The sequence below is a fragment of the Orcinus orca genome, chromosome 16, assembly GCF_937001465.1.
Source record: "Orcinus orca chromosome 16, mOrcOrc1.1, whole genome shotgun sequence".
NCBI lineage: Eukaryota > Metazoa > Chordata > Mammalia > Artiodactyla > Delphinidae > Orcinus > Orcinus orca.
Window position 1 is genome coordinate 20,338,407 of NC_064574.1, and position 18,337 is coordinate 20,356,743.

The 18,337-nt window shown below is 39.4% G+C and overlaps 1 long non-coding RNA gene across 1 annotated transcript in view; it reads right to left on the reverse strand.

Annotated features, from left to right (window-relative positions):
- Window positions 1–1,239: 1,239 nt before the first annotated feature.
- Window positions 1,240–18,337, reverse strand: part of LOC117202478 (uncharacterized) — a 29,215-nt gene continuing 12,117 nt past the window's right edge. The window contains exon 3 of the long non-coding RNA XR_004484874.2: window positions 1,240–3,075. This is a non-coding gene — a long non-coding RNA (uncharacterized LOC117202478). The remainder of the gene's footprint in view (window positions 3,076–18,337) is intronic.

Genomic DNA, 18,337 nt, shown 5'->3' on the forward strand with positions numbered 1-18,337 from the left:
CCCATTATACTGTGGATAAATACAATTTAATTATATGATGTATTGGAGTTTCTACTCTGTCCCAGGCATCATGTGAAACATCCACTTGCGTTGGGACTAAAATATAATAATTTAGTAGGAACCTATGAGGACCTTCCCTAAGTCAGGCATCTTTCTAGGTATGGGGATAAATAGGTGCAGATAAACTCTTGGTCTTTAAGGGGCCTGGGCTCAGAGGGAATCACAGCCTGTGGAGGAGGGAACAGGCTGCAGAGAATATGTAAATAAGATGGTGACTCCATGATGGCACATTTAAAAAAATATATTGATATGTTCATTAATCCAAATTTGGGTTCATGTTAGTTTAAACAAGAATCTCCCCAAATCATTTTTTAAAAATGTTATCCTAGTGGTGGCTTCTAAAATTCCCCTGGAAGAACACATGTTCTGAGGCACCTTGCACAGTAGCTGACTCATAATTCATATTTAATAAATGCTGGTTCCCCCCCGCCCCCACCCCCCCCCCGTTCTGGATGAAGATGATGATGCTGATTCTACCCATGCCCTGTGGAATTCAGGCCTCTCTGGGCCTTCCAGACCACATCACAGCTTTGGTTGATCTGTGGGAAGTAGGAGGCAGAATGAGTGTGGGACAGAACCAAATTCTTCCCGAGAGCCTTTGAAATCAAAGGATCACGCGATTTTGCTTTGGTAGTTTTACCCTCTACTGAATTTGATCTCTTCCAGGCTGATGCTTTCCAAAAACAGCAAACATGCCCCATTTTTAAGGAAGTGCTTACGTAGTCTTCCCTCACTAATGACTTTCTCAGATGGGTGAAGCCATAGCCCGTGGGCACAAAAGGTAAAGAAAACTAAACAATGAGTGGGACCTATACCTTGTTCCTGTACTTTTGAATGTTTTGATTTCCACCTTGGCAACCGTTGGGGAAATCCTATCCTTGCATTAGAAACCGTGCTCATGGTGAATTTAGAGGAGGAAAATATTTAAACTGAAGTTCAGGTAAGTAAAATCTTAGCGGTTAGTTTCTTTTCTTTTTGGAGGGGGGCCCTAGGGAAGGGGTTTGTGAGGATGAGTTTCATCATGAGTGATGGAGACAGTATTTGCCCAGCTTCTGCCTTTCATGCCTTCCTTAAAAGACTGAATCAAAAGAACCAACCCGAGTGACCTTTGAAACAATGAGAATCCAGAAGACCACTGCGTTTTGCATTTGGGAAAAAATTAAAATGCAAAAAATGAAATTAATTAAGAACTACAAAGTTTACTAATGATTCTCCAATAAGTTTTTAGGTGAAATTTATTTCAATTCAATGCCAGTGATTTAAATTGTAGCTAAATTTCCTCACATAATAAGAAGCCATTTAGACTCCTTCCACAGCCCCACAGGTTTGGTTACACCCGGATTTCTCAGTCTTTGCGCTAGTGACATTTGGGGTCAGATCATTCTTGGTGGTGAGGGGATATCTTGTGCATTTTAGGATGTCTAGCATCATCCCTGATTTCTACCCACTCGATGCCGATGGAAACTGTCCTCATCCTAGTTGTGACAACCAAAAATGTCTCCAGACTTTGCCAAATGTCCACCGGGGGGGGGGGGGGGCGGAAGTAAAATTAACCCAGATTCAGAACCACTAACATTTGATTTATCATCATTCAAAATGTTCAAGCCAAATATTTTCCCATTTTCCTGAGAGACAGAATAAAAAACATTACTTCATTTACTACAAAGCCTATTACATGTGAACCAACTGCCCACTATTAAAATCCAATTTATTGTAGTCTTTACCAAGTGGTTCCTAAATAAATGTGTTATTCACTGAGGAGGAACACGTTTTTAAAATGCAGCTACTAACTGAAGGAACAGTTAGACATCTACAATGAACAATTGTTTCCTACTGATAATAATCTTTTTGTGTTATATACCCATTGATTATTAGAAGTTGGTATATTGAGATTTGAAAAGTAGAGCCTACCTCATGCCAAAGATGATGTGGTGGATTTGGTCTTGCCTCAGACCTCTCCCTGCCCCTCATGTTCATGGATCACCAATAACAGCTGCTAATACTAGGGGACAATTTATTCTGTGCCACGCACTGTGCTCAGAGGTTTAATAGCATCATCTCATGGAATCCTCCACTCAACCCTATAAGGTGACTATTATTAACCCCATTTCACAAGGATAATCTATGTCTCAAAAGGTCATTTAAGCAGTAAGTGGGTGAATAGAGATTCAAAGCCAGATCTGGATCTTACCCACTCTTAATTAGTATATGTCACAGACACTTTTGTAATACATGTTAGCTGTCTTCCCACACTAGTAGATTCAGTTTTACTGTATATGTTTAATGCAGATGTTGAAAATTCCATCGCATGCTCTTAAAAAATGGCCATGCACTGAGTTCTGAGAAAAATGATCTGAGTATCAGGAGTATTTTTTCTCTTGGTCCTGTCTGGGAGCAAAACTGTTAGCTTGTTCCACAGTGATGCCTTTGTTGTCAGACCAAACAATGACACCTATTAATCACATGAAGAGCAGAACCAAAAAACAAAGTTCTTTTTCCTGTGAACTGAGTCTTAAGGGTTTCATGGTTTGTATCTCTGGGCTTCAGGGCTTTAGGCCTTAGCTTAACAGGGCTGAGCCTCTCCTCTGGGGCTTCCACAGTTTACAGAAGTGCTGGGAAATGGCTGGGTATCTTGCATCTTTAATCACTGGAACCAAAGCAAAGAGGGAGGAGCCGAAGAAAGAAGCAGTGGGCGTAAGAGTGAAACCGACTTCGATGGATGGGGTCCTAGGAGGCAGAACTGCAGACTGTACCCTCAGACAGTCTCTGCGGTCATGCAGGCTTGGGCTTTATCCCTTGGCTGAGCTGTGCTGCAGAGTCTGGCCTGGTCTTTACCAGAAGGAGCCCTGCAGATTAACCTCCTGGCTTCCTAATCAGGGTTGCATTAGTACATCATTTATCGCCTCTGAGGATGGGCCAGGGTCAGGCTGTCAGGGAACTGTGAAAGAAAACATGGTGCAGGAGGTGGAGAGCTACTTCTCTTCTGGCCTGAAAAGCATCACGATTCTTTCGTTCCTGTAAATAAGAACAATAATAAACAAATAAACTCCTGGATCCTTCTAACATCTGCAGTTGCTGTCCCCTTGGGACTGTGTGGGTGGAGAATTATTCCACCCATTGAAATGAGGCAGGGTCATTAGGAGGTTGACAGAGTTCAGGAGTCTTTCTTATGGCCTTTGAGATGGACCAGAAGCTCCCAATGTTCCCTTTCTTCTTATTAAATGGAGTTGTGATCGTAATGCATCCTTCTGAGCTCCTTTCTTCTTCTTTCTCTCTAACAACCTGAATTTGACACACTTCCCTTCCCCTTTAACCCTCACAAGCTAAAAATAATATCCTCTTGGAACCAGCCAAAAAGTGTCAGTTGGAGGAGTTTAATTAGCAAGAGTGGGCAGGAGACAGTTCTTGCCTTCCCCATTTGCTGCATTCTCTCCAGGGAGCCGGAACCAGCGAAACTGGAAAAATCCAGGTTCATGTGTGCACCAGACACAGAGGTTTCTTCCTCGCAGGGAGAGTCTGCCTTGCAACCAAGCTGTTTCATCTCTGTAATAGGAGGTAGGAACACTGACGAGCGAAGTACTGGGGCTTCTATGTGTTGGCACATAGGATTTTAAAGCAATGGGCTCTTAGACTAGATTTTTGGGTTTTGCATCCTGCCTCCCCATTTACTGGCTCTGTGACTTTGCGTAAACAACCTGAACTTCCTATGCCTTGGCTTCATCATCTGTGAAATGGGGATAGTCATAGTAATCACCCATTAAGCGGTCATGAGAATAAATGAGTCCAGTGGAGCGCTCAGAACACTACCTGGCACAGAGTGAGTGCCACGTAGAGTGTTTGTAGCTAATATTATTAGTCGCTCGCCCTTTTTTGATTTTGGTGAAAAAAGCCTAGACCCATCCAGCTGACAAAATTTTGGCTGCTTCATCTTTTTATGGCTACCAATAAGAAGAGAAAAATTTAAATTGAATAATATTGAGATTAACGCCAAAGACAGAATTTTAACTAATTTGCATGGGTCTTGATTCATTTTTTTTTCATGGACTTCAGTGTATCCACAGAACTTTGACTTCTTGGACGTGGAAGGCTCTTAGAAATCCAGTCTCCCCCTCAAGATGTTCCTCGACACAGCAGCATCTCTGGCAAGAGGGGCTGGATGATCATGCAATACTCATGATGATAACATTGAGACCTTGCAGAGTACATTACAATTTATAATTTTTTCTTAAAATCAAGCAATGTCCCAGTTCTGACCTTTAGTACCTCTTCAAGAGATGTGTTAAGACCACACTGGCTGTGGGAAGAGACTCTATTGTCTATAGTTGTTGGCAGAGGTGGGGTTACAGGAACAGATTGGATATAGGGCTGGGCTCCTGAGGGTCACAGGGGACAATTCCAATCACTATGGCCATTGCAGGGTAATGAACACCAAACAGGTCTAGCTTTGGTGTTCAGACTGCCCAACCAAATCATGAGGGACAAAGTCTGAGCAGACTCTAGGTTCGTAGCTGTATGGTGCTGGTATCGAGTTCCAGGGAAGGCTATCTAGATCAAAGTGAGAACAAAGACAACAACTGGGTGTGGAATGAGGGCCAAGCTTTAGGCTACTAGGAGATTGCTTGTAAGAGCCAGATAGGAGGCAGACTCCTGTTCAAAAAGAATGAGCTCAATGCAATGCTCCAGTCTCAGTTGGTTGGGGATGCTGAGATATTTCATGTGAGCGTATTCGTGATGCAGTTTAGGGATAATCTGTGGTCCCTCAGGCACAGGGGCATCTTGGGCCCCACTTGAGAAATATCAGCCCAGGTCTGAGCAGTAACTGCATCTCAAATTCCCTAGTGGGTAGAGAATTTACCCACAAGGCTTGTCATCATGGAACTGCAGTCTTGTCAATATCACCATGCCCTCCCAAATCGGTAAAGTAGTAACTGTTGGCTCCATTGTGCACACTTAGGGAAATGATCTCTGTACATAGAACTAGGAGAGGGAGCTGGGATTTGAAACTCTAGTTCCAAAATCCTATATCTACCCCCCTCCCCTCTGATCATCATATGGCCCATGACAGGGACTTCAACCCATCTTTTGGAAAACTCAATCTTTAGCAAGTCTAGCCTTAATATAAACCTAGACCTCTTTTCATGTAACTTCTTTGTTAGTTTATTTATTTTTTTCCTGGAGATAAACATTGTCCACTTATATGTGACATATTTTGTATCTTTTTCTTCCCCCTTAAACTTTTTCCTTCCTCCCTTCACCCCAAAAGTTGGGGCTTAAAATGACACCATTTCTTATTGCTCTTGAGTATAAGGATTATCTGAACATCCCTGATTCTGTGGGCCAGACTCGACTGACATTGGTTGGGTCTTATTTTTGTGTCTGAGGTCAGCCAGCAGGTTGGCAGGGCGCTGGCTGGTCTTAGATGGCCTTGACTGGAATGGACAGGATGTTGGGACTTTCTCCGTGGTCTCTCATCCTCCATTAAGCTAGCCTTGGCTTGTTCCCACTGCAGTCACAGAAGTCCAAAAGAGAAAGCAGAAGTCCATAGGATCTTTTGAAGCGCAGGTGCAGAAATGGTACATCATTTCCTCTGCTGCATTCTATTGAGCAAAGGAAATCACAAAGCCAGCCTGGATTCAAGGGTTTTGGAAATGGACTCTGCTTCTTAAAGGAAATAGTAGCAAGATCATATTGCAAGGAACATGGATATAGGAAGGAGAATAATTTCAGCCATTAGAAAAATAATTTACAATCCCTTCCTTCTTCTCTGTTAATAATTCATTAATTAGTCTAATAAAGTAAAAATCACTGAGTTACACACCAAGGAATCAATGCTAGAAAAGAAAATACATAGTTCTAGCCCTCTTGCACTTTACATTTTAGTGGGGAAGAGAAAGATTAATAAAATTATCTCACTAGCACATATGAATTTACAGGTATACCTAGTGCTACCCAGGAGAGGTATAGAGTGTCATGAGAGATTAAACAATGGAAGCTGATCTAGTCTCGAGAGGTAGGGAGCACAGAGGAGGATTTTTCCCAAAAAGTGATGATTGAGGTGAGATATGAAAGCTAGGCAAAGCTCAGGGTAAGTGAACAGCATGAGTGAACACCTGGGGTCAAGTTCTAGACAGGAAAGTAGTCCAGTGTGGCTAAAGTCAGGAAGGAAGGGAAAGAGAATATGATCCTTGATGATGCTGGAGAGGTCAGCTGTGGACAGACCTTGTAGGCCATGATGAGAGATTTACTCATTATGATAAAAACAATGGAAAATCACTGAATTGTTTTGAGCAGCGTAGATGGGTAGAAATGGGGTGACATGATCATTCAATATTATGTCGCTAAAGCTAGAGCAGAAGGAGATGGAAAGGGAACTTATCTGAGATTGAACAGTTGCTGGAGAAGACAGATATATTTGCCAGTTTACAAAATGTTTTGGAGACTTGGAAGATGGATTGAAGGTTGTATATTACAGGAATGTGAATCAGCCACTAAGAAGGGCCCTGGACATCTCTCCCAACCCAACGTCATCATTCTGTACTAAAAATACATTGCTGCATTTATTTTGCTAATATTTTATTTAAAAATCTGGAGTCTGTGGTTAAGAGCAGAGGATCTGATACTAGACTGTCTAGATTCACTTTGGAACTACAGAATGACCTATCTGTGTGACCCTGGGTAAGTTAGTCACCATTTTTCTGCCAAAGTTTCCTCATCTGTAACATGGGAACAATCATATTCCTTATCTCATAGATTTGTTATGAGGAGAGTTTATACATGAAAATCACTTTTAAGAGGCCCGTAATAACTTGAAGCCATTATTGTTATCAGTATTATTTTTATTATTTCTTATGTTTCTTTTGTCCATTTTTTGGTTTTGAAGTTATCTGTCTTATAAAAGGATTTTAAAGAGTGTTTCCTCCGTTTTTTGAAAAATGTGATCTTCTGTGACTGGGACAGTTATATAATATATGGATTAGCTATTCTTTAAAGGATAGTCTCTCTAAAATCAACTGAAGGGACTTCCATGGTGGTGCAGTGGTTAAGAATCCGCCTGCCAATGCAGGGGACATGGGTTTGAGACCTGGTTCGGGAGGATCCCACATGCGGCAGAGCAACTAAGCCCATGTGCCACAACTACTGAGCCTGCACTCTAGAGCCTGCGAGCCACAACTACTGAGCTCGCATGCCACAACTACTGAAGCCTGTGTGCCTAGAGCTCGTGCTCCGCAGCAAGAGAAGCCACCAAAATGAGAAGTCTGTGCACGGCAAGGAAGAGTAGCCCCCACTCACTGCAACTAAAGAAAGCCTGCACACAGCAACAAAGACCCAACACAGCCAAAAATAAATAAATAAATTTATTTTTAAAAAATCTACTGAAATTTGTATTTATTTTAATTATGTTTAAAAAGAAGTTCATTTCACATAACTTTACAAGATTACTGGAATAAAATTGTCCATTATGTTCTTCTAAAATTTCTGCCATGCCTGTATTTATGTCTCTTTTTCATTTTTAATCTGTTCATTTGTGCCTTAACATTTTTTTATGCTTCATTAGTCCTGACAGATCTTCGTCTACTTTATTGATCATTCAGAAAATTAGCTTTTAGTTCTGTTGATCTTGTTTGGTTTTTCTATTTCATTAACTTCTCCTCTGATCATTGATTTCCAACTTCCTATTTTCTTTGGCTTTAATATACCTTTTTTTCTTAATTGGTTGCATTGAACACTTAGCCCATTAAGTTTTCTCCTTTCTTTCTTTCTGTCTTTCTTTTTTTCTCTCTCCCTTTCTCTCTCCCTTCCTTCCTTCCTTCCTTCCTCCCTTCCTTCCTTCCTTTCTTTCTTTCTTCTTTCTTTCCTTTCTTTCTCCCTCCCTTCCTTCCTCACTCCCTTCCTTCATTCCTTCCTTTCTTCCTTCCTCCCTTCCTTCCTTCCTCGTATTTGTGTTCAAAGCTCTCCATTTGCCTCTAACCCTACTCCAGCTACTTTGCACAGATTTTATCTGTGCTACCTTCATTGTCATTCAATTTAAATATTTTGCAATTTCCATTTTTTATTTCTTCTTTGCCTCTTTTTTAGACCTTTAAAACATTTTTACAGATGTATGTGGATTGTTTTAGTTGTTATTTTATCATATATTTCTCATTTAATTATACTTTTATCACAGAAAGTGAATTTATAGTACTGGTTATTTTTGGTGTTTTGTGTGTTTTGTCGTAACATATTTTTTGTAAATGTCCTATGTGTTTTTGAAATGATTTCTATTCTCCACCTTCCATTTTATCACTTCTCTCTTAGACTGCATCTGATTCCTCTTTAATCCATTTATTCACTTTTTAAAAATATCTAATGAACAACTTACTTTTTATATCCAGAAATTCTAGTTGGTTGTCTTTAAAATTCACTTGTTCTTTTTCATAGGGTTCTGTTATTTAAAAATTATATCTAATGTATATTAAATCTTGTGTTTAAATACTTACACATTATTTTATTAGTTCTTGGGTTGCTAAGTTTTATTTTTGTTGGGTCATCAGGACCTTTGGATCTCATGGATCTTTTCTTTACTGCTTCATTCTTTTTGACATTGAGCTCATCTTCAAGAGGGATGAACTATTCTGTGGAAGTTCTGCATGTCTTGCCTAGTGAAACTGTTGCTACCGTATGATTTCAAGATTGCTTATAATGAGGGTCCTCAATAGAAAGCTCAGGGATTTTAATGACTGTGAAGCAGTTTTTAGGTTAGTTTCTGGACCTACTGTTAATGCACTATTCATCTAGTTTAAAGTTGGGCCACATATTTATTCCTGGTGTGAGTTTGGAGTTTTTCTTTTTTTTGCCAGTGACTTTTCTTTTCCTTGATCCAAAGCACTAGACATAAGACTAATTTGTTTTGGGCTGATGGACAGAGCTTTTATAATCCGTGAGGAGGAGGTGGGATTTGAATTATAGCTGCTCCACATGCTATTGTCTTTGGCTGGGCATTAGATCCTCAGCACCCAACTCTTAGAATTCAGGCCTCCTCTGATACCTGAATGTTCTTACTGAATCACGTTCAGATTATTACTCTGGCATTGATTTCATTTTCCCCCTCTTGCACATGGAGATCTCTCTTGGCTTATTTTGGTTTATTCAATTTTTACCACTTTATCCAGAATTTCTATGGGCTTAAAGTATGAAGTGGACAAAGTGTGTTGGTTTAATTGTCATGTTGCAAAAAGTCAGCTTTGGATGTTTCCACAGTAATATTTACTGCAAGAAAACAAAACAAAACAAAAACCATTTTCACTAGAGTTCTAAAGTAAATAAGTTATGACCAATGTGTTGGACCCAGCTTGTACTGACTTTCCAAGGGCTTATTGTCAAAATTTTAGGAATGTCACCAGCCGGTTTTTAAACAGACTTTGTTTAAAATTAAATTATATAAACTTATAATTAAATAAATTATTTTTAAAACCCAGAAGTAATACTCAAGACTCATTACGATCTAATTAGTTTACTAGATTTTACCATTATCTGTGATCTTGAGATTATTTATGTCTATTGTTTCTTTACAGTGTAGATATTATATAATGTAATATAATGACATGCTCCTTAACATTTCTTCCCAAGTCTGCATTCAGGGACATCATGTTCATAGCTTGAAGTCAGCCATGGTGGAATTATGCACCCCAGGAAAATCAGCAAATGCTAAAGTCAGGTCAGAACTCAGGGAATAGAGCACCTAACAGTATCTTTTGGAAAAAAAGATCAATGATAAAATCAAGGCAATCATAGAATAAATAACAAATATTGAATATAGTCAAAGAATAGTCAACAAATGTATAATAGCAGTTCCTGAAGAGGAAAAACAAGAAAAAACTTTCCTAAAAATTAAAACATATGGTATATCTTACAATAAAATTTGCAATACAAAATTAAAACTACATATTGAAAAGGTACAGCACATATCTGGAAAAACTGACTCAGAAGAGCCAACACTAATATTCCAGTAAAATTACTGGACTTGAAAGAAAAATAAACAATCCTCTGGCATCTAGGCAAAAACACAAAGACTTATAGCAAAAATGATATTAGACTGGCATCACACTTTTCAACTGCAATGCTTTATGCCAGAAACAAAGATATGGACTAACATATTTAAGACACTCAGGAAAAAAATGAGCCAAGGATTTTGTATCCATCGAAACTAAATCTCACATGTAAATTATTTCACTTTATGTGTCATACTCTTAATATCTTTCAGCTTATTTAGGAATAATTTGTCTTTTGTTGTGTGTATGTCCTTTATGTGTATTTGTTTTCTATTGGGAGCTAGTCCTTATGCTTTTTAAGATCTTGCCCATTTTATGTGAAATTATTACTTCTTTTGAACTTTTAGAGGAAGTCATGGTTCGTTATAGTTTTTCTAACTTCACCAAGCTCCATTTCTGTTGTGACAAAATATGTCAGCTTGATTTCTAACATCCATCCTTTGGCCCTGTTCATCTCCTCTACTTTTATATGAAACTTGCATTTTCTTCATCTCAATTGTCCGTGCTCTGATCAATGAGGATTCTGTCCCAGAAACTCTTCATCACTGTGCTCATTTGTCTTCAAGGGGAGGTTAGCTAGTTTTGAGAGTTTACAGTGCCCAGAATTCTTCAGACCTTACCTGCAGACGTTACCTCATACCTCTTAACACTCACTCACTATTGGGTTGGCAAAACCCATAGTTCACTGTACTTTACAGTGAGTCTCTGGTGGCCATTTTGGTTTTTCTCTTCTCTGCTTTGTCAGATGTCCTATTTCTTTCCTCTGCTTCTTCCCACACTGATGTTGGTACTACTTAGGTTGTGTAGCTGTCTGTGTTTTGACCAATCCAGTTAAATTTTGTATTTAATGGGGATACCTGGTCATCTGGTTTGGTTATATATGATTGTTAGAGGCTTAGGTTTTTATTATGTAGCTTTTCTGTCAGGTTTTGTGTGGGATTCACATAGGTTAAAAAATTATGTCACTGTCACCACCAGCTTCTCAGACTCCACTGGGACATCACATTAATTAATTATAAATAATTCCAATAATAGCAATAATTAAATAATATGTAAATACTAATGTTTAACAACACCTATACAATTTGAAAAGACACTTTAAAATGTTAACACGTCTTTATTACATTTCTTAGAAAACTTAGAAGATCACTGTCAACATGATTTTAAAATCTATCTTAAAGTAGGAGCCACTATCATAATTAATAGTGAAATATTAAAATCACTTTCATACATAATCAGGAGCATTATAGCTATTTCTGTTGTTGATAAAACTAGTAGTAATATTAAAAGATGTGTTAATTTCAACTTTAATGAACACAGGAATACAGTTCTATGATTAATTACAAGTTTAACCCCTAATGCCGCCTAATAGTGCGAAATGTAATACATTTGTTCCTCATCCTCCTCTGGTTTCCTTCAGGCTAAAAAAGTCAGAGAAGAAAGGTGGAGGTGTGCCATTATCAGCTAATAAGGGCTGGGAAATGCCAGGATTTACACTCTAAGCTTTATTCTAGAAATTCAATTTAAAAAATATTAACTTGTGCCTGATTTGGAGCCCATTTTGATGTCTGGTTTTGTTCTGGTTCCACAGTTTCAGAAAATAGAGACAGTTGTTAAGAGTAGTTGTTTATTTTTATTTCAGGAAATAAAAATAAATAAAAAGGTCATGATGCTCTAGAGCACATTTGCAGAGTTATGTTTTAAGTACTAAAATAGTTCCAAATGTATCTTAAGGAAAGATTCATTAAGAGCTTAAAATATAAATGTTTTAATAATGCTAAAGAGTGACTAAAAAAAAATTGTTAGTTCCATATGAGAATCAATGAAGGCAAAACATTTCTTAATTAATATGGGCAAAAATGTTTGACCACTTTTTCTTGCTTCCCCTCACAGGCAGAGGCTTGGAATGCTGCCTGCTGACATGCCACTCCAAGTGTGTACTCTGATCTGTTGTCAGAATGTTGGCTTACAGGTCAGAGAGAGATTTGCCATTTACTGAAGCGTACACGGAGTACTTATTCACACAATTTTTTCCACCCCTGTTTCCTTCTGCCAAAATGCCATATCAGAAATAGATGAAAGGACAGAAAATGTTCAACTTGAGGAACAGAAGACACAAGAAAAGGATAAGAGGGCATGAGCTCTGTATTCAATTAATTGAAAGCTTGTTATGGGGAAAGAAAGTTGTTTGGCATTATTTCAGACAGAACAACTACCACAAATGGACAAAAGTTATAGAGGAGTGAATTTCAGCTCAAATATTGAGGAAGAGAGCCTCTCTACTTTACAAACTTTGTATGCTCCACCTTCCTTTCCCACTCAGGTTTATTCCCAGAAGCCTGTTCTTCTTCCATGAAAGAACTCTCCCACAAATTTATATTCTCCTTCCCCTGAAATTTCCCTTTTAGCAATGGAGGTATTGCCTGCACTAAAGGGATGAATCTATATTTCATTTTAAAGTATGGAGGGCTTTACATCAAAGATAGTATCAAATGCGATGAAGTCACTTTCATATCAGATTTATTATACCAAGATGTAATTATATTGTACTTGGCTTTATTGTGAGCTAGTGAAAGAAAAAATGACTGAAGGACAAAACTTCTTCAAAACAAATAGAAGCACCTTGGTCCTAAGAGTCAACCAGACTAATTACTTGTAAGCACAAATAACTTGCCTTCAAGGGTAACCTCAGAGTCAGACTGGATACAGCTACTGAGGAGGCTTAGGAGGATGGGAGGCCAGGAGCAGATACTGTTTCAATGGGTTCCATCCAGGCATTTGGAGACACGCAATCCTCACTTGGTCATCTGATCAGTTTGGCTCTAACTCATCTTCAGAATTAAAAAAAAAAAAAGTACATACATTTTTAAAGCCGTGGATGGATCTCTTTCTTGGGTCAAATGTTCTGGCTCTCCACTGCCAGGCATCCTGAAGGGCAGATTCCTCTAATTGGCAGGGCTTCTGCTCAGCTGTCATGTCTCCATGCAGTCTGGGTTGTGGCCAGGGGAAGTGGAGAGCTGGAAGGTTCTGGTGGAATGGGGTCTCAGAAACTAGGTCAATTCAGCCCAAAATGACATTATTGCTCAAAGATAATGAGGAGTCATGGAGCAATTGCCAAAGCTCTTCGTTTGCATTGATGTTGTGGACACATGTCTAGGAAATCGGAGAAGTGTAGGCTGGCTTCAGCACCAACAGAATGCCTTATCCATAACTTAGACCCTTTCTCTTCTTCATTGGTCTTCTATGGATCTGGACCTTTGCCCCAGGGTGATAAACTTGGAAACACAGCCTAAGTCTGTGTTCACGCACCTCCATGGTCCAGATCAATAGGAATTACAGCATTTAGTCCACCTTGTATGTTCAGTCCTTAACAATGCCAGTAGAACCCAGCATTTGTGGAGCCAATATTTTTTTAAGGAAAGAAAGAGAAAGAAAGAAAAAGAAAAAAGAAAGGGAGGGAGAGGGAAGAAGAGCTTTCCCATGAAAGAGGAAGGAAGGGAGAGGGAGAAAGGGAGAGGAAGAGAGAGAGGGAAAGTGATAGACATAGTCCATTCCACTCAGTGATCTCTAAGGCTGCCTTCTTATCATCCTTTGAATTCCTCATATTCATTCCTGTTGTAGGAGAGAACAATCCAGAGGAGAGTGTAGGGGGAGAGCTGAGATTAGTTAGCATGGATTGATCACTTTTGGTGGAACAAGGCAGTTCTGTGTAGCCAAAGGGGAGTAGAGAGAAATTAAAAGGTCAAGTTCACTAGCCAAAGTTTTCAGTTGGGTCAAAGAGCTCAGACTGGTTCTCAGTGTTCAAGAATTAGAAGACTGTGGAAGGTCGAAAGTATAAAGTCAGATCAGCTTGTTGAGAAGGGAGCTAAATATAGGCTAGAGTCAGAAAGTCTTGAGTTCAAAACTGACTCCAATATCTATGGCATGCCAACATTTTGAGCAAGTTACTTTTAATGCCAGTCCTCATTATAAACTGGAGATAAAAAAGAATACCTACACCGTGAGGTCTTTGACTTTTCACATTTCATCCTTTTGTTTGATTTTCTTTCTTCTTTTCTTTCACTGTCTTTTCTTGCCTGTCCTGCCCAGAAACTACTACTGTTCAGCTTTCAGCTTCATGTTAGCCCACTTATCAGACATCTTTGAATCTAGAAATTATATTACAAGCATGTCTTTACCTAGTCCTCAAGAATATTAAAAGTTGACTTTTCCTTCTGCTGGACTACAACATGCTGGTCAACATCTCTTTGAGAACAACTAGGACAGCTAGAGTGTTTTTAAAATCTGAAGAACTGCAATGCAATTCCAGAGAAGAAAGAAACTCAGAGAAGCATAGCTCTCTGAACTACCTGAATAGGTAGCCGTGAGGCTGATAAACAGCTGAGCTTTTTATAGCCTCATGGAACTGTAGGAACACAATTTGGAATCCAGGGCTGTCAAGGATAGGAAGCTCCAATAACCCCCCATCATGGTCTGGTTTGGGATTTGGAAGGGCTATATCTGGAAGTAAGAGTAAACCATTAAAAAAATAAAGATTCAGTCCTTGTACAGATTAAAGTCTAGCTTTGAATGTTCTCAATGCCTTGAACTAGAGTAATATAACTTCAGCAGAAACCCTCTTACATTTCACTGGTCAGAACTGGGACACATGCCAGACCAATCTCAGGCAAAGTGGAACAGGATTTCCATGTTTGGTTTTGACAAAATGTGGTTCTGTTTGCAAGAAAGAAGAGTTAATGGCTAATTGTAAGCAACCAATAGATTATGTCATCATCATCATATCAGATATCATTTACAGATCTTTACTATATGCCAGGCACTTCTGTAAGCAATCAACATGCAGACCCATTTAATTCTCATAACCACCCTATGAGGGAGTCTCTCTATTTAACAGAAGGGGAAACTAAGGAACAGGAATGCTAACATACCATAGGTAGGAAGTAGCAGAGGCAAGATTTGAACCCAGGTCATTGCCCTGATTTATTAAGCATTCACTATGCACTATTAATTATTCTGGATACTGGAAATGTACAATCTCTTTCCTCCAGGAGCTCAGAGTTCAATTATCCAGGAAGAATGAAAAGAAGATGAGCCAATTTACTTTAGAAGGGTCTTACCTCATGTTGATGGCCCCACCTTGAAAAAGTAACCCTGTGTGCTTTGAAGCATACATTAAAAGCTTCTCTTGATCTTATGGGAATGTTTCCTGATAATTTCCATTGTCCTGACTCCATTGTGGTCAATTTCCACTACATGAGCCCCCATGTCTAAATACCCCCTGGTGTGTTTGCCCAAGAGTTTTGGGGTGGGGAGAGCTTTCCCATGAAAAAGATACTGCTCCTTGTGCTTTAAGAGCTCTGTCCACCTCTTTGGAAATACTGATAACAGTATAAGTGTGGCCTTAGGAATGCATATATATTTTTTCTTTCTTACAGTATTGTACTGGGCCGAGATCACTGTAGACTCACATATATATTTTTTTAATTTTAGTTACTAATTTTTTGAGGACTTGTTTTGTCCCTAATAACCCATTGTGCATTCTATAAAGGTAATTTTATTTAAAACAGTCCTAAGAAGTATGTATTATTTGCTCCATTGCACAGATGTAAAAAAAAAAAAACTTTAGAATGCATCTTATAAAATCTAATATTGCCTCATTATGAGCAGATTAATAAATTATCTAGGTCAGGGATATAAAGGAGAGGCAGGGTCTTGAAGTTTTAGTATCTACACTAAAGTAGTTTATGTGAACTAATTCCCCAAGAAGCCCTGGGGTAGAGCTTGCCATCTCTAGCTTGGGGAACACAGTGAAGGCTCCTGGGCTTTAATTGTGATGTAGTTGAGATCTTTTGGAGGGGCACTAATTCAAATCGTTTCTTTAGAGTGGTTATTTACCCTGGCCTGACTTTTCCATTTTAGCCTCTCTCCACTGAAGAGTCCACTGGGCTGGCTTCAGCCTTAGAGCAGACACACCAACATGTAGCTCTTCTCTTGGCACGTGTGTTCTCTACCTCATGGGTTATTTAACTGTGGCTACTCTTTTCATTAATAACTGTTCACACTTCACAGTGGTACTTGTTGAGCTTGGCAAAAGCCATCCATTCTACACATTTTTTTGTTTCTGATCCCAGGGCAAATTGTCATATCTGACAATGTTTTTGGTATGGAGCAGCAGCTAGTGAAGAACAGTTAATTAAATAGGCTAAGTTGTTATAGTGGGAACAGGGATAAAAATATTGGTACGCCGCTAACCTTTTGCTTTTGGAAGGATAGTAGCTGGTTGACCCAGATACAATTAAATATAAACGGAATGTTGGAAGAAATGGAAATATAGATTCTCCAACAGCTCTCTTCACCCTCAAACAAACATTATCATTAGAGGAAGGAAGACACCTCTAGGTACAATGTCCCATCTTCAGTGGCTCTCGTTTGTGAACACATCATCGGCACTGTGACCACTTCCCTGCTTCTGGGGAGGCACAGTCAAAGCCAGACTTAGATTCATTTTGTCCTCATCCTATTCAGCTACTAGTGCTAGAGGAAGGGCTGGCCCCAGGGAGGGCAGCACAGTTAAGCCTCACACCCTCCATCACAGGGCCAGCATCACACATTTGCAAGCTTTCAAAGTACCACTTAATAGGACCTTCGAACCAGCTGAAGAGAAAGTGCTGCTAAACTGCTTGGTTGGCAGAGCTGAGTTTATACAGATGGGAGAGTCAGCAGAGACCACAGAACAGATACCAGCAACCAAGCCCTTTCACACTTCTGAAAAAAGAGAAAGGAATGGCAGAGGCGGGCCAAAGCAAACAGGCTTTGGAAAACTTGAAGCTGTGGGCTGGAATTTTCAGCTGTTCCTATTCTCTTCACACTCTTTTTTAGGGAGCTTGCTCCACTCAGAAAAGCAGAGACTTTCTACATTTACACTTCTTGGGTTCAGCCTCCTACAGAAAAAAGGGGCAGTTCGTTTTCAATCACAAAACAAGCATCGTTTCCAACATCATCAGCACAGTTTTCCTAGAGTCTGGGCTTTTTGTGGGGGATTAAAAGGTGCCATTTTTTCCCAGAGAAGTCTATGCTGTTGGGATTCCCTCAGCTTGTCTTTCTGTGGCTTGCTCTCCATCTTAGTCTTTATTTTCTCTTCTCTCTCTCTCTCTTTCTCTTTTCTACTCTTCCAGGAAAGAAAGCCATTTTCTTTTCCTTTCCCCAGAGTATGCTGAAACATAAAACTTCCTCACAATCTGCTACCTCACACAAATGCCCTTCAGTTTCATCTAAAGCATTTTGGGTGCTTATCGAAATGTATTATAAAGTAAACACAGATGTTGTTGCTGCACTGGGGATGTGTGATATTTCTAGTTCCAACTCCAGAAGGACTAAAGACAATATGTGGAGACAAGAATTAAAGAGAAGTTTAGCCTAAGTGGCTGTGAAATAGTCAGTAGCCATCCCCAGTGTGGTCACATAGAGTTTATAGAGGGTGGTTCGGAGAAACTTTCCTGTGGGCTGGCATCAGAGAAGCCAGCAGAATGGCTTCAGCCAGGATGCTCTGTTAGGAAAAGAAAGAAAACTATGTACCCACGAGACAGCCCATACTGTAACCATCTTAGCTCTGGATGTGTTGGAAAATGGCTGTCAAATCCTTTTGACTGGTTACCCAGGTCACCAGCTAGTTTACCAGAATGTGTGGATATGTGTCTGTGAGGAAAAACTGCAACTGTGTTTAAAAAACAGTTCCATCTGTTCATATGAATTTAAAATGCTTAGATGGAGGGGAAAAAAGAAGAGCAAACACAAGAATCAGACCCTTGAGGAAATAGATCATCTCAATTCAAGTTGGTAAAAAAGACATACAGATCAGTGAACAAAGAACCCACAGAAATTAGGAAAAACTCCTATAAGAGGGAGAGGAAAATAGCAGGGGTAGAGTCAATGGATGTGTACCATGAGGACCTTCTCTTGACTATGGGAGACCTCCAATGGCTGGTACTCTGAAATGCGGGCACGGTTGGTTTTCTGTTTATGAGAAATGAGGTTGAGCCTAAGAAAACTTGTTAGAAAGTACTGGCATCTGGACAGCTTTGGATATAAAGAAGAGAAAATCCTTCCTGGAGCTGGCAGAATAAAAAGGTAATAAAAGTCATCTTGGTGTCTGCACCAGGGTAAAGAAGGAGTTCAAAGAGGTACACTTGAATGGACAGTTTGCTTTCAAAGGTTTGAAAACACTTTGAGAAGCAATCAAACAAGATAAT